This window comes from Mauremys reevesii, linkage group 10 (assembly GCF_016161935.1).
Source record: "Mauremys reevesii isolate NIE-2019 linkage group 10, ASM1616193v1, whole genome shotgun sequence".
NCBI classification, from domain to species: Eukaryota; Metazoa; Chordata; order Testudines; family Geoemydidae; genus Mauremys; species Mauremys reevesii.
Window position 1 is genome coordinate 54,764,295 of NC_052632.1, and position 14,564 is coordinate 54,778,858.

The 14,564-nt window shown below is 42.9% G+C and overlaps 1 protein-coding gene across 8 annotated transcripts in view; it reads left to right on the plus strand.

The window, feature by feature from the left end:
- Nucleotides 1–14,564, plus strand: part of RHBDF1 (rhomboid 5 homolog 1) — a 96,160-nt gene that overhangs the window by 16,655 nt on the left and 64,941 nt on the right. For 5 of the 8 annotated variants that reach the window (XM_039490721.1, XM_039490722.1, XM_039490726.1 and 2 more), the window contains exon 2: nt 6,165–6,212. The exons of 2 other annotated variants lie outside the window; for them this stretch is intronic. The gene's annotated coding sequence lies outside the window, so the exon portion shown is untranslated. Of the gene's footprint in view, nt 1–2,741; nt 2,832–6,164; nt 6,213–14,564 lie in introns of those variants that run through there. One more of the 8 variants, XM_039490718.1, reaches the window with a different exon arrangement.

A 14,564-nucleotide genomic window follows, 5' to 3' on the forward strand; every position in this document is an offset into this window, starting at 1 on the left:
GTTCCCCTTTCCCATCCTGCTTGTCCAGCAGAGATGGTGACAGCCTGCAGGGGTCTCTGCCAACACCGTTTGTTACTCTGTGTGGGATCAATCCACAAGCTCACTGGGAAGAGTGAAGTTTGTAGCATCTCTACCTCTGACTCATTTGAATCTCTCTATTTTCACCCTATGAAGCAGCCTGCTTTAGGATTTTTCCTTTGAGACAGCATCCCTGTCCAGTGGTTGTGGGATCCCACATGGAGAGTGAGCACAGATGCTTCTGTTCTCACAGACCCCAACACTAATCACAGCCTAGGTGAGCTCATCAGTTCCTCCCGATTCTCACAGCCATCACCAGCCCATGCCGTGTTCCAGCACAGTTCTTCTGGCATGTGGGAATGCCACAAAATCCTGCACCCAAAGGCTGCATTCCACCTCCTTCACTTTCTCCCAAAGGTAGGGACCACATTAATTTCCCTGTAGCTGTAAATCTGCAGAGGGGGATAGCCCTAAGCCCGACCCTATTCCCATCTTGGCAAACCATGGGGGCGGGAACATGTACCTCAGGCTTTCTCACTGTAGGGAGCTGCTCAGTGCTGTATGTGCATAACTGTTATTGTGGAGAATCCACAGGGGGAGAAGGAACATTGTATGCTGGCACCTATAGTTCTGCCTGCATTGTGTGAATTGCTGTGCCACACTGCTGTGGTGGAAGCTCTGGGAGCACACTGTGTCCCTGTCAGGAAAAGTCTTCCAGTGCAACAGGAGGAAAGGGGTCACTGCAGCCTCCTTTCCCAATGACCCCTTTCTCCAAATTCCACATGGCTCAGCCCTGCCCCTATTCTGGGGGTTAGTATTGGGTGGGTGCTGGCTTGGAGGCGTTATAGTACTTGGAAGTCTAAGCAGAAAAGCTTCTTGCACCCCCTGTCTCCATCCTCATAGCTGAAAAGGACAATTCATTTTGGTTTCGTGGTCAGTTATTTTCAGTAACTCAGAATTAACTTGCTAGCAGGCTGGTCCAACAAATTATTACTTGGGCTGTTGATAAATCGCAGTTAACTCATGCAATTAACTCAAATTAGTCCTGATAAAAAAAATTAATCGTGATTAATCGCAGTTTTAATCGCACTGTTAAACAATGGAATGCCAATTGAAATGTATTAAATATTTTGGATGTTTTTCTACATTTTCATATATATTGTATTCTATGTTGTAATTGAACTCAGTGTATATTATTTTTATTATAAATATTTGCACTGTAAAATGATAAACAAAAAATAGTATTTTTCAATTCGCCTCATACAAGTACTGGAGTGCAGTCTCTTTGTGAAAGTGCAACTTACAAATGTAGATTTTTTTTTAATATAACCACTCAAAAACAAAACAATGTAAAACTTCAGAGCCTACAAGTCCACTCAGTCCTGCTTCTTTTTCAGCCAATAGCTAAGACAAACAAGTTTGTTTACATTTACGGGAGATAATGCTGCCCTCTTCTTCTTATTTACAATGTCACTAGAAAATGAGAACAGGCATTTTCATTGCACTTTTTTAGGCAGTGTCACAAGATATTTATGTGTCAGATGCGCTAAAGGTTAATATATCCCTTCATGCTTCTTTATGTGCCACATATGCTAAACATTCGTATACCTCTTCGTGCTTCGGCCACCATTCCAGAGGACGTACTTCCATGCTGATGACGCTCGTTAAAAAAAAAATGTGTTAATTAAATTTGTGACTGAACTCGGGGGAGAATTATATGACCCCTGCTCTATTTTACCCACATTCTGCCATATATTTCATGTTATAGCAGTCTCGGATGATAACCCAGCACATGTTATTCGTTTTAAGAACACTTTCACTGCAGATTTGACAAAACACAAAGAAGGTACCAAAATGAGATTTCTAAAGATTGCTACAGCACTCGGTCCAAGATTTAAGCATCTGAAGTGCCTTCCAAAATCTGAGGGGGACGAGGTGTGGAGCATGTTTTAAGAAGTCTTAAAAGAGCAACACTCCGATGCAGAAACTACAGAACTTGAACCACCAAAAAAGAGAATCAACCTTTTACTGGTGGCATCTGACTCAGATAATGAAAATGAACATGCGTTGGTCTGAACTGCTTTGGATTGTTATCGAGCAGAACTCATCATCAGTATGGACGCATGTCCCCTGGAATGGTGGTTGAAGCATGAAGGGACATACGAATATTTAGCACATCTCGGACATAAATATCTTGCGACGCCAGCTACAACAGTGCCATAAGAACGCCTGTTCTTACTTTCAGGTGACATTGTAAATAAGAAGCAGGAAGCATTATCTCCTGCAAATGTAAACAAACTTGTTTGTCTGAGTGATTGGCTGAACAAGAAGTAGGACTGAATGGGCTTGCAGGCTTTAAAATTTTACATTGTTTTATTTTTGAGTGCATTTTTTTGTACATAATTCTACATTTGTAAGTTCAACTTTCATGATAAAGAGATTGCACTACAGTACTTGTATTAAGTGAATTGAAATACTATTTTTGTTTTTTACAGTGCAAATACTTGTAATAAAAATAATTATAAAGTTAGCACTGTACGCTTTGTATTCTATGTTGTAATTGAAATCAATATATTTGAAAATGTAGAAAAAAATCAAAAAATATTAAATAAATAGTATTCTATTATTGCTTAACAGTGCCATTAATCACTTGACAGCCCTAATTACTACTTGTATTCCAGTTGAGCCTAGAGGTACCTGTGCTTCATGCTGTACAGATGCATAGCGAGAGATGATCCCTGTTCCAAAGAGCTTACAATCTAGAGCAGCGGTCTCCAACTCTTTTACGCCCAAGATCAATTTTTGAATTTAAGGTAAACCCAGGATCTACCCTGCCCTTTTCCTGAGCCCTGTCCCTTCCCCAAAGCCCTGCTCCACTCACTCCATCCCCCACCCTGTCACTTGCTCTCCCCCACCTTCACTCACTTTCACCGGGCTGGGGTAGGGGTTTGGGAGGGGGTGTGGGCTCTGGGCTGGAGCTGAGGGGTTCGCAGTGTGGGAGGGGGCTCCGGGCTGGGGCAGACGTGTTCCTGTGGCCCCTGGGGGGGAAGGAGGGGCAGATGGCATGTGGCTCCGCATGCTGCCTCTCTCTGCAAGCACCACCCCCGCAGCTCCCATTGGCCACAGCTTCCCGTTCCTGGCCAATGGGAGCTGCAAGGGCAGGGCTTGCAGGCAGGAGCAGTATGTGGAGGGAGACCCCTGACCTGCCTACGGGGCTGCCCTGGGCACTTCCGGGAGTGGCGTGAGTCTGGGGAGATCCTCTAAGATTGACTGGTTGGTGACCACTGTCTAGAAATAGACGAGACAGTCAAAAGGACAGCCATTAGAAGCAGGAAGAACCCAGTCTACTGGATTCTAACAGATATTTATGCAACCCTTGGGCATCTTGTTGAGGAGGAGAACACCCAAACTTGCTGACTGCAAACAATCTGCCGGTACTGATACCAAGGAGAAGTGCCCTGTGTCTGAGTGGCTTAGGTTTTGAGACTCTTACTATGATGTGGTCAAGAGAGGAAATGCCTTAAAGTTTCCCATCCACTCTGTGCGCTGATGTGAGCTTTTCATTGCTAAGGACAAAGTTCAGCTGTGGTATAATGGAATTATGAAACTATGGTATTTATGGTGGAGTCAGTGGGAGTTGCACCTTCACTGTGTTTCCCCTAAGTGATTCCTACATGTGGAACCTGTTAGGATGTTTTTGATTGCTGTGGTGTTTGCTGCTTTCTTTTGGTCCAGCATTAATTTAGTTGTTTGACAGGATTGGCTGAAGCCCGTGTGAAAGCAGCAATCAGACTGACATTGACAAAAGAGACCTGGGTAGAGAGGAACAAAATAAATTGGCAAATATGTTTCTGAATATTTCAGTTTGTGCGGATTGGAGGAGTCATATTGCTTTTTATTTGTGAGCGTTCAGGAAACTGTGCTCATGTGCCATTGATAGCAAAATGAATAGCTACAGAGAACAGTTTATGGGCAACCCGGAGGTTGAAATTCTTCATCCAAACTACCCAGTGAATCCTTTTGAATAATAAATGTGTTAAAGAAAATCCAAATCAGCTCAGGAAAAAATAATTAACCGACAAAGGGGCTTAATTTTAATAGGGAAAATAGCTTTAACGCTCAGTGATGGTTAAAGGGTATTAGATTCTTTTCAATGAATTAAGAGATAATATAAGATTTTCTATGGAAACCTCATAATGGAACTGAGGAGACTTGCAGCTTTTGAGAAGGAAGTGGATCTACACACGTGAGGAGTGCAGGAAGACTGTAGTTGGACTAGTGTGCTAGTATCATCATGGCTGTGTAATTCTTCCTTTGGGGCCTGGCATGAGATAGAATTCTTGATGTGAATCTAGGTGGCTAAGTGGCTTTTTCTCTGAGGAGGCTGATTTTGTTATAGCTCTTCCCTCCTTTTCCTTTTCTTTTGAAAATAATGTTTTAAAATGTAAGTTCCCAGACCTGAAGAAGAGCTCTCTGTAAGCTTGAAAACTTGTCTCTCTCTTACCAAGAGAAGTTGGTCCAATAAAAGATATTGCTTCTCCCACCTTGTTTCTATAATCAGGGCCGGCTCCAGGGTTTTTGCCATCCCAAGCAGGGGAAAAAAAAATTGCAATCTGCGGGAGCTCTACTGCCACTGCTTCAGTCTTCAGCCGCAGGTCCTTCCCTCAGAGAGGGAGTGAGGGACCCACTGCCAAATTGCCGTGGAAGAGCCGGACGTGCCGCCCCTTCCCCGTGGCCACCCCAAGCACCTGCTTGCTGGGCTGGTGCCTGGAGCCAGCCCTGTCTATAATACCCTGGGACCAAACTGCAGTGTTGTTGTAGTCAACAACCGGTTCAAAACATAGATAGTTCAAACTTACAGAACTTGAGTGTGATTCTAAAGCTCTGTCTACACTGAAAGTTTTGTTGTTAAAGCTTTTGTCGCTCAACAGTGTGAACCACCCCTCACCCCCCCTCCTCAAATGACAAAAGTTTTAATGATGGAAAGCACCAGGGTGGACAGCGCTTTGTCTGTGGGAGCCGTGCTCCCAGTGATGAAGCTACTGCCCCTCGTTAGAGGTGGTTTTATTTTGTCACGGAGAGGGTTCTCTCCCGGCAATAGATTGGCTACACAGTGCACCTTACAATGGCATGACTGCAACGGCGTGTCTGCACCATTGAAAGGCGTAGTGTAGATAGAACCTAATTGTAGTAGTAGTGGAATTCATAGGTGTTGCTATTGTTTATCTGAATGTATAGGAGTGAGATCTTGGGGAAATGTATCTTGTCAGTAGTAATGCATTCTCTTGCTGAACATCTCAAGCAGTAGTGATGCTGAGCTTATCAGTCTGTTGCTTTGTCAGTGACTCCGTCAGTCTGTCACTCATGCTGAATGATTTAAATGTAGAGCTGCTACCTTCAGATCATTCTTATGTGAACAGATAAACCAGCGATTGCCCATTGCCCCTCCTCTGGCCGGGGGGTTATTCTTAACCTTTTGAGATTTATGACATCACTCAGTCTTCTTATAGTTGTTAATGTTCACTCTCTGAATAGGTATTAGTGAAAATTTCTGAGGCTGTGTTCAGGGATTGTTAGTTTCTTCGTCTCACATCCTGTAGGACAGTGGTTTCCAGACTACAGTACCCCTTTCAGGAGTCTGATTTGTTTTGCGTACCACAAGTTTCACCTCACTTAAAAACTACTTGCTTACAAAATCAGACATAAAAATACAAGTGTCACAGCACACTATTACTTAAAAATTGCTTACTTTCTCATTTTTACCATATAATTATAAAATAAATTGAAATATAAATATTGTACTTGCATTTCAGTGTGATACTTGAGCCTGTTTTTCACTTGTGAGCCTTGTCTGAACCCTGAGACCCAGGCAGCGGGGCTGGAGCATGTAACTTAGCTTCACGGGGCCACCTGTGGCGTGGGGGCCCTGGCAGTTGCCCTGCTTGTCACCCCCTAATGCTGGCCCTGTACTCGTGATCCCCCTAAGCCCCTTCTATGACCCTCCGGGGGGCTGCAACCTCCAGGTTGAGAAATGCTGATCCCCTACATACCCCCAGGGTACGCATACCCCTGGTTGAGAACCACTGCTGTAAGATACTGATATATTGTTGGTATAGGGCGAAATTGAGACATTTTTCTCCTTACAGTTGGGGAGATTTGCAGCACTGGACAGCCCATCTGGAAGAATGAGAGAGGTAAAGGAATTGCTAATTATGAGAGGTATCTGCACTCTGAGAATACTATATGCAGAAATTCCTGTGTCCCTTGCCCTTCTCATTTCCCCATTGCCCCCACTGTCTAGAGACCCCCAAGTTGCTGACTGGTAAGCATGCTTGCATCACATTTCTTAAAAATATTATCTGAAGTCGCACTGGATACTGGTCTTTACTGCTTCACAGGTTTTGCTGTTCTGCTGTGATTTAGTGGAACCTAAGACTTGAGTCCATGAGTTTAAAAATTCTTGAATTTGATGAAGAAAATATTCATTTGATGAACCACAAATACATTGGAAGATAGTGTGGTAGAACTTCAAGCACAGATAGATCACTTGAAGATCTTTACTGGTGTTACTGTAAAAGAGAAGGTGTGGGGAGACGTAACAGCATGTAACATTTATGAATGAGGATTATTATTATAATTTTATTATTTGCATTATAACTGAGATTGGGTGGATTGTGGTGGGTGCTATACACACAAAGTAAGGGACCATCTCTGTCCCAGAGAGCTTACAAGGGGAAGTGACCTGCTGTGTGACTTTGGACGGGGCAGGTTTCCTGAGTCCTGGTGTAGTGCCCTATCTACTGAACCATGCTGCATCCTTGATCATGTTTTGCCAGCTCAGCAAAAAATGTTGCGTTTTTGATTTCTGGAAAAGGATATTTTTAAATGAAAACCCAAAATATTTGTAAAAAAACTTCCAAACTGAAGAAAAAGGCTTTGTGACCAGCTCTGTCTGGTAAACATATGCAGTATCACCAACCCACATGTTCAAAAAATCATGAATGAATGAGTTAAGGCATCCAAAATCATGAGATTTAAATAAATAAATATATGGGGTTCTTTCATTTGCGTTCTGGTATTTGAGGCCTCGTGGTCACTTTATCCAGCTTTTCTTTTCAACTGGGGAGCTAGAAGCTTGTTTGTTAATGGAGGCTGAAATGCTCACATCGTCACCTGACTGCAGGATCAGGATTGAAGAGTCAGCCCTAATATTGCACATGTGCCTGGTATCGTACCAAATACTCCAGTGAGTCAGTTAGTCATGGCAATAAGTGAGCATTCAGCTTGTGGGGTGTTTCTGTGGTATTGATTTTTTCCCCTTTTGATTGCTCATCAACACTTGGTGCTCAGCTGTGCCGTTGACAGAGCCCTGAGTAGGACTTCATACAGCTTTATCTGCCAGTGGCTCTCCTGGAGTTCCAGGGAACTGAACATGCTCTTAAGGATGGTGCAGCCTGCTCTCGTCTCTGCATCCACCCAGCTCCGTGCCTCCCCCCCCCCATTCCCTTTGGGGTGGATTGTGCCCTGGGAGGTGCTAGGATGTAGCAGTCCTTGTGCTGGCGTAGCACAGGAATTGTGAATGTGGCTGACCTCTGAGCAGGAGTGCAGCTGGGAAAGGCTCCTTTGGCCTGTTTCAAAAGTGCTGTGCACCCAGCAGCTTCCGTAGAATCATAGATTTTTAAGGCTAGAAGGGACCACTATACTTTTGTATCCTGACCTCCTGCATAACATAGACCAGAGAACATCATGCAGTGAATCCTGTGGCAAGTCCATGACTTCTGTTTGAGCTGCAGTGGATCTTTTAGAATTGCAATATTCAAAAGTTACCCCATTCCATAAATACATATCAAGAGGATAGATTGAGCTTCCTAAATCTCTGATTGTGAAGCAGGTTTACCAGAAGGGTGGATAAACAATTAATTTTTTTTTCTTTTTAAAAAGAAATCAGCAATTTTAGCTTTTATTTAAATAAATATTTCTTTTAAAACATGAACATGTTTAAAATGAAATCTGAATTTATGATGAGTTTAGGCCTTAACATTTTGTATTAATTTCTTAAAACATTTAAATAAAAAGTAAATATGCTGAATCCATGAGCCCCATCAAAATCTTTGAGTTAAAGGCTGTTCTTCTGTATAAAGAAAGATGTTTTCCTCCTGATTCTCACTTTTGAGATCATGCTTTATAAATATGGGATAATAGGTCATTTACTGTGTTAGGGGGCTTGGTCCTATGGGGTGCCTGTGGACCTTGAATTATTATTGTAGCTGTTTTCTGGATTCCATACAATTTTCAACATTTTTTTTGAAGTGTCTGTATCAGAACTGGACACGCTATCCAGTAATAGTCTTGCTATTGCTGTATGCAGTGGTAATACCTCCTCCCTGCTTCTACTCAATATTCTTCTGCTTACGCATCCAAAGATCATATTCTACCTCTTAGCCACAGCATTGGATTGGGAACTCATGTTCAATTGGTTACCTAGTATGACTGCTAAGTGCTCTTCAGAGTCTCTGCTTTCCAGGATACAATCTCCCATCCCATGAATGTGACCTACATTATTTTTTCCTAGCTGTATGACCTTGCATTTGACTATGCTAAAACACATGTTGTTTGGGTGAGATCACCTTTCTAAGTGATCCAGATTACTCTGTATAACTAACTGACTTGTCCTCATGATTACTTAACCATTCCACCAGCATTCGGGGCATCTCCAAATTTTACTCATAATTACTTTTTATATTTTCTTCCAAAGGGTGTCTAGCAAATTGCTATGATAAATACATATTGAGCTAATCCTATTAGCAACAGCTCCCATGCCCTTATTAACAAGGAAAGATGGTACAGCTCATAATATTGCACGCCGTGAGGGAGCAGTGTGTCTCTCCAGTTAGCAAATGTCTTTTTAATCCGCGCAAATTTCTTCTTTCCCACAACGGGTTGAGCTGTTATTAACTGGGGTGGTGGTAGGAGGCCACCCCATCTTACGCAGGGGTTAGGTTCTAAGGTCAGTGCGTAAGAGGAAAATCGCGTATAGTGAAAATTACCATAAAGTACAGTACACACAGTATACACTGTATACACTAGAACAGGGGTCCTCAACCTATGGCACTTGTGCTAAAGGTGGTATGTGAGCCGATTGGTTTTTTAATTGGCAGGCTGCGGGTCCCAGCCGCCGCTGAGCCTGCTGCCGGCCTGGGGTTCCGTTCACTCAGCCGGCAGAAAGCTGAGCGGGACTGGCAGCGGGCTAAAGTTGTGGAGGTCACACAAAATCATGGAATGCGTGTCCTCCCTGACCGACTCGCAGCCTTAATCATGAGCCAAATCAGCTGGGAAGAAGAATTTAATGAGAAAAAGGTGAATTATAATTTAGAATAATTTAAAAATACCTCACTAGATGCTCAAAAAACCACAATTCCACAATTGAGGAAGAAAGCTGCGCTGTTTAAAAAAACAACTTGGTTTAAAGAGGAAGTGAGGGTAGTTGTAAAAAATGAAAACATAACATATGGAAGAAGAGGGAAATTGATAGTAATGAATATAAATCAGAGACTAAGAATTGTAGAAAATTGATAAGAGAAGCCAAGGAATACAAGAGAAATCTATGGCCAGCAGAGTTAAGGACAAAAAGGAGTTTTTAGATATATTAAGAACAAAAAGAACCCTGACAATGGTATTGGTCCATTACAAGATGGAAATGGTAGAATTATCAATAATAATGCAGAATAGTTCAATAAATATTTCTGTTGTGTATTTTGGGGAAAAAACATGATGTAGTCTCATCATATGATCATAACACTCTTTCCATTCCACTAGTATCTCAGGAGGATGTTAAAACAGCAGCTACTAAAGTTCGATATTTTTAAATCAGCAGGTTCAGATAACAGTCCAGCGAGCCCCCTCGCAAGTTAATATTGATTTCCAATAAACCTTGAAACACTGGGGAAGTTCCAGAAAACTGGAAAAAGGCTAACTTTGTGCCAATATTTAAAAAGGGTAAACAGTATGATCTGGGTAATTACAGGCCTGTTTGTCTGACATTGACCCAGGCAGTATAATGGAGCAGCTGATTTAGGACTTGATTAATCAAGAACTATAGGAGGCTAGTGTAATTAGTGTCAATCAACGTGGGTTTATAGAAAATAGATCCTGTGAAACTAATTTGATATATCCTTTTTGATGAGATTACAAGCTTTGATGATAAAGGTAACAATATTGAAATATATACTAAGATTTTTGTAAGGTTTTTGACTTGGTGCCACATGACATTTTTAATAAAAAATCTGGAATGATATAAAATTAACATGATGGCACACATAAAATAGATTAAAAACTGGCTAACTGATAGATCTCAAATGTCACTGTCAGTGGGAACTCATCAACTGAGTCAGTTTCCAGTGCCACCACAGGGATTGGTTCTTGTCCCTGCGCTATTTAACATGTTAATGACCTAGAAGAAAACATAAAATCATTACTGATAGTTTGCAGGTCACACAAAAATTGTGGAGTAGTTAACAATGAAGAGGACAAGTCACTGATTCAGAGTGATCTGGGTCACTTGTAAACTGGGCGCAAATAAACAATATGCATTTTAATATGCTTACGAAGAATGAAGGTCATATTTACAGGATGGGGTCTCCATCCTGGGAAGCAGTGACTCTGCAAAAGATTTGGGGGTTATAGTGGATCATCAGCTGTGGCAAAAAGAGCTAATGCGATATTGGGATGCATAAACAAGGTAATCTCAAGTAGGAGTAGAGCGGTTTCTTACCTCTGTATTTAGCAGTGGTGCGACCACTGCTGGAGTATTATCTAGTTGTGATGGTCCCTATTGAATTCCTCTGAGGGTTACGCATGAGCACTGTGCGTCTGGAGCTGGGTAATTTGGAAGTAGTATCCGTTAGTCCGCACAGTGTGCCTTGGCTTGCCTCGTTCTTCTGTCTGAGGTCATAAAGGGTGGGGCGGGTTGACCGCATCTCCAGTTCCTTCTGAACATTGCATGGTCCTGGTTGGAACTTTCTGTCCTCGTCTCTGACACACTTTAAAATAAGATAGTTGTACATAGTTTTAAGAGTTTTATAGTAGTTTTACCAGTGTATTGTAGTTTTATCATAGTTTTAGTGATTAGTTTAGATAGATTGGGGAGAAGGGGTTGTTTTCGCAACATTCTTCCCGCCCCCCTCAGGACCTGTGAGTGGGTACTGAACTATGCCCAGGTCGTCGGGCTTCATACTCTGTGCCTCCTGTCCACGCTCCTTCTTGGTCAACAGTGAATACCAATGCTGTCTCTACTGCTTGGGGGAAGCTCACATTGCATCCAAGTGCAGTATTTGCCAATCCTTCCCCAGCTACAAACCAAGAAGACTGGGCTCGATGCCTCTGGAAGCACCTCATGGAGCTTGCCATGAGGCCTCACTCAGACCCAGGCTGGGGAAATCCCCTCCCTCCCCTTGTAATCCTCTAGACCAGGGGTCAACAACCTTTCAAAGAAGAGCCGTGTATTTTATTTTGAGAGCTGCATCACATGCAAAGCTACTTGTAGAGTTAGAATTTATCAGCTAATAATAATTGAACATATTAAAGTTATTACTACTCGCTAATACTTTTAATGTGACTTCTGCCGTTTGAATTTGATTATAAACAGGAGGGGGCTCTGGGATGGGGCAGGAGATTGGGGTGCAGGATGGGGTGCGGGATCTACGAGGGAGTTTGGGTATAGGAGGGGGTTATGACCTGGGGCAGGGGGTTGGAGTGCTAGAGGATGTGCGAGGTGCAGGCTCTGGCTGGGAGGTGTACCACAGGCGTACCAGATTCTGCATGCCTCCATCCCCAGCACTGTCCTCACAGCTCCCATTGGGGGCAGTGCTTGCGGGCACGGCCAGCACATGGAGACCTGCTGCCTCCCTCTCCGCAAGGGGTGCGCAGAGACATGCCAGCCGCTTCTGGGAGCAGCATGGGGCCAGAGCCCTGCTGTGCCGCTGGCCGGGAGCTGCCTGTGGTAAATGCCTCCTGGTCAGAGCCTGCACCTTGTGCCCCCTCAAAAAACGACTGCCCACAAGCGAGCAGCCAAAGAGCCACAGGTTATCGACCCCTGCCCTAGACTATTTATAGCAGTAGCAGAAAGACTTGGGGCAGGTTATCTCCACTCAATCGCTAAATGGATTTTGGGTTGCATTAAACTCTATCAACTGTCAAGCCTACCTCCCCCCACAGGTGTGCGAGCTCACTCCTGGAGATCTCAGGGCTAGTCTACACTGGCAACGCTAAAGTGCTGCTGTGGCAGTGCTTTAACGAGCCTTGTGTGGTCATGGCTCAGCTCTTTCCCGACACTCTTAAAAAAAGAAAAAAAACCCACCTCCACGAGAGGAGTAGCTATCAGCACTGGTTCCCTGTCTACACTGGCGCTTTACAGCTCTGAAACTTGCTGGGCTCAGGGGGATGTTTTTTCACACCCTGAGCGAGAAAGTTGCAGCGCTGTAAATTGTTAGTGTAGATAAGCCCCTCAGGCTTCAACCATGGCCTCCCTTCAGGATGTGCTGCTTATGGACATATTTAGAGCAGCCACATGGCATTCTTTGCACTTGTTTTCAGCGCACAATTCCTTAGTACAGGACTTGGCAATGGAGGCCACCTTCGGTATGGCAGTTCTCCGCATGACCATCCCATCCATCCTCGTCCTCACACTCTCCCCTGACTTAGTCTGCTTGTTAATCACCTTCAGTGGAATACAATAGGGACCATCACGTGAAGAAGAGGAGGAGATTACTTACTTGTAACTGGGGTTCTTCTGATATGTGATCTCTATCTAGCTTCTTGCCCTCCTTCTCCTCTACTATGGATCTGTCTGGTTAGCAGAGGAGAAGGAACTGGAGATGCGGTCAGTCCGCCCTGCCCTTTAAGACCTTGGACGGAAGCATGAGGTGATCCAGGGCGCACATGTGGACCAGTGAATGCTACTTTCAAATTCTCTGACTCTGAATGCATAGTGTGCATGCATGACCTTCTGTGGAACACAGATCAGGACCACACATCTACAAGCACCTTCACCTACAGGTAAGTAATCTCCTCATATGTGCCTTGTTGATTTTTATCATTTTAATCAGAAGTTATTGTGGTAATAAATTTAACTCTTTATGGAAGTCTGAGTGTTTTTAACAGCATAGTTACCTTTATCAGCCAAACTTGTAATCTCACTAATAAACTGTCAAGTTTGTTTTTACAAGACCTATTTTCAATAAAACCATGTTGATTGGCATTAATTACACAACCATCTTTTAGTTCTTTATTGATAGTCTGACATCAGTCCCAGGCAAAGTAATGGAATAGCTGAAAAAAGAACAGGCCTATAGTTACTCAGGTCATCCTGTTTACCCTTTTTACATATCATCATAACTTGAGCTTTCTTGTAGCCTTTGGCAACTTACTATTCCTTCTCTCTTCTTCGATTCCTGTCCATCAGCTCCACAGTGACAACGGAACCGAATGAAGTCTGTCCACTATTTTCTCTCTTGCACCAGTTTCAGGGCTTCATTCATCTTTAATGCTTTTTGTCCTATTTCATTCTTCACTGTATCTATCCAATGCATCCTCAATCTTCCTCTATTTCTAGTTCCTGCACTCCAGTATATATCGCCAGGTATGGTACGCTTTCTGGGTCCATTCTTGACACGTATCCAAACCATCACATTCATCTTTCTTTACTCTCTTGTAACAGCATTGCTTCTTGCCCTAGCCATTTTCTTATCTCTTTGTTTTTTATTTTCTTCAGTCGTGAAACTCAGTATTCCCTTCAGTCAGTTCACTTGTGCAGCCAAAAATCTTTCGTTCATTGGCTGTTCCCATACTCCAGCATTCTAACCCATGCAGCAGTATTGGCATGGCAGTTGTCTGAGATACACTGATTTTTGTATTTATTGAAATGTCTTTAGCTTTCCAGATCTTGCGGAGTTTTCCGAATGCAGTAGTGGCTATTCTGAATCTTTTTATGTCAACTTCACAATTCCCATTCTTTGATACTGCTCCTCCAAGGTAGACTACTTTTTCAAATTAGTATTCTAATTTTTTATCTCAGAGTTTGATTTGTACCTCTTTCTCTTGTCTTCCAATTGCCATAATTTTTGTCTTCTCCATGCTGCTCTTCAATCTGAATTTTTTGCTTTCCTGTTCTACCTTGTCAGTTGTTCTTTGTAAATCCTCCTTGGTCAATGCTGTGATACCAATATTGTCTGTGAATATAAGGTTATGCACTGTCCTACCTCATAAAACGACTCCTCCTGCTTCATCTCTCAGTGCTACAGCCATTACTGCTTCCAGTATTAAATATACAAATTGAACTAATTCCGCCAGGATTCATTAAATATTAACACCAACAGTCTGGACACTTCCTTGGTGAACTCTTTTAAAATTCCTGGGTGCAAGTTATCAGGGCCTGATGGTTTTAAAATATTTAACATCAGTAGATGCCATACAGCATCCTCCTTAGTTGGAATGGAAAGTATTTCACCATCAGATGATACGAGCACATCATCCAGCTTCTTTGCAAATGC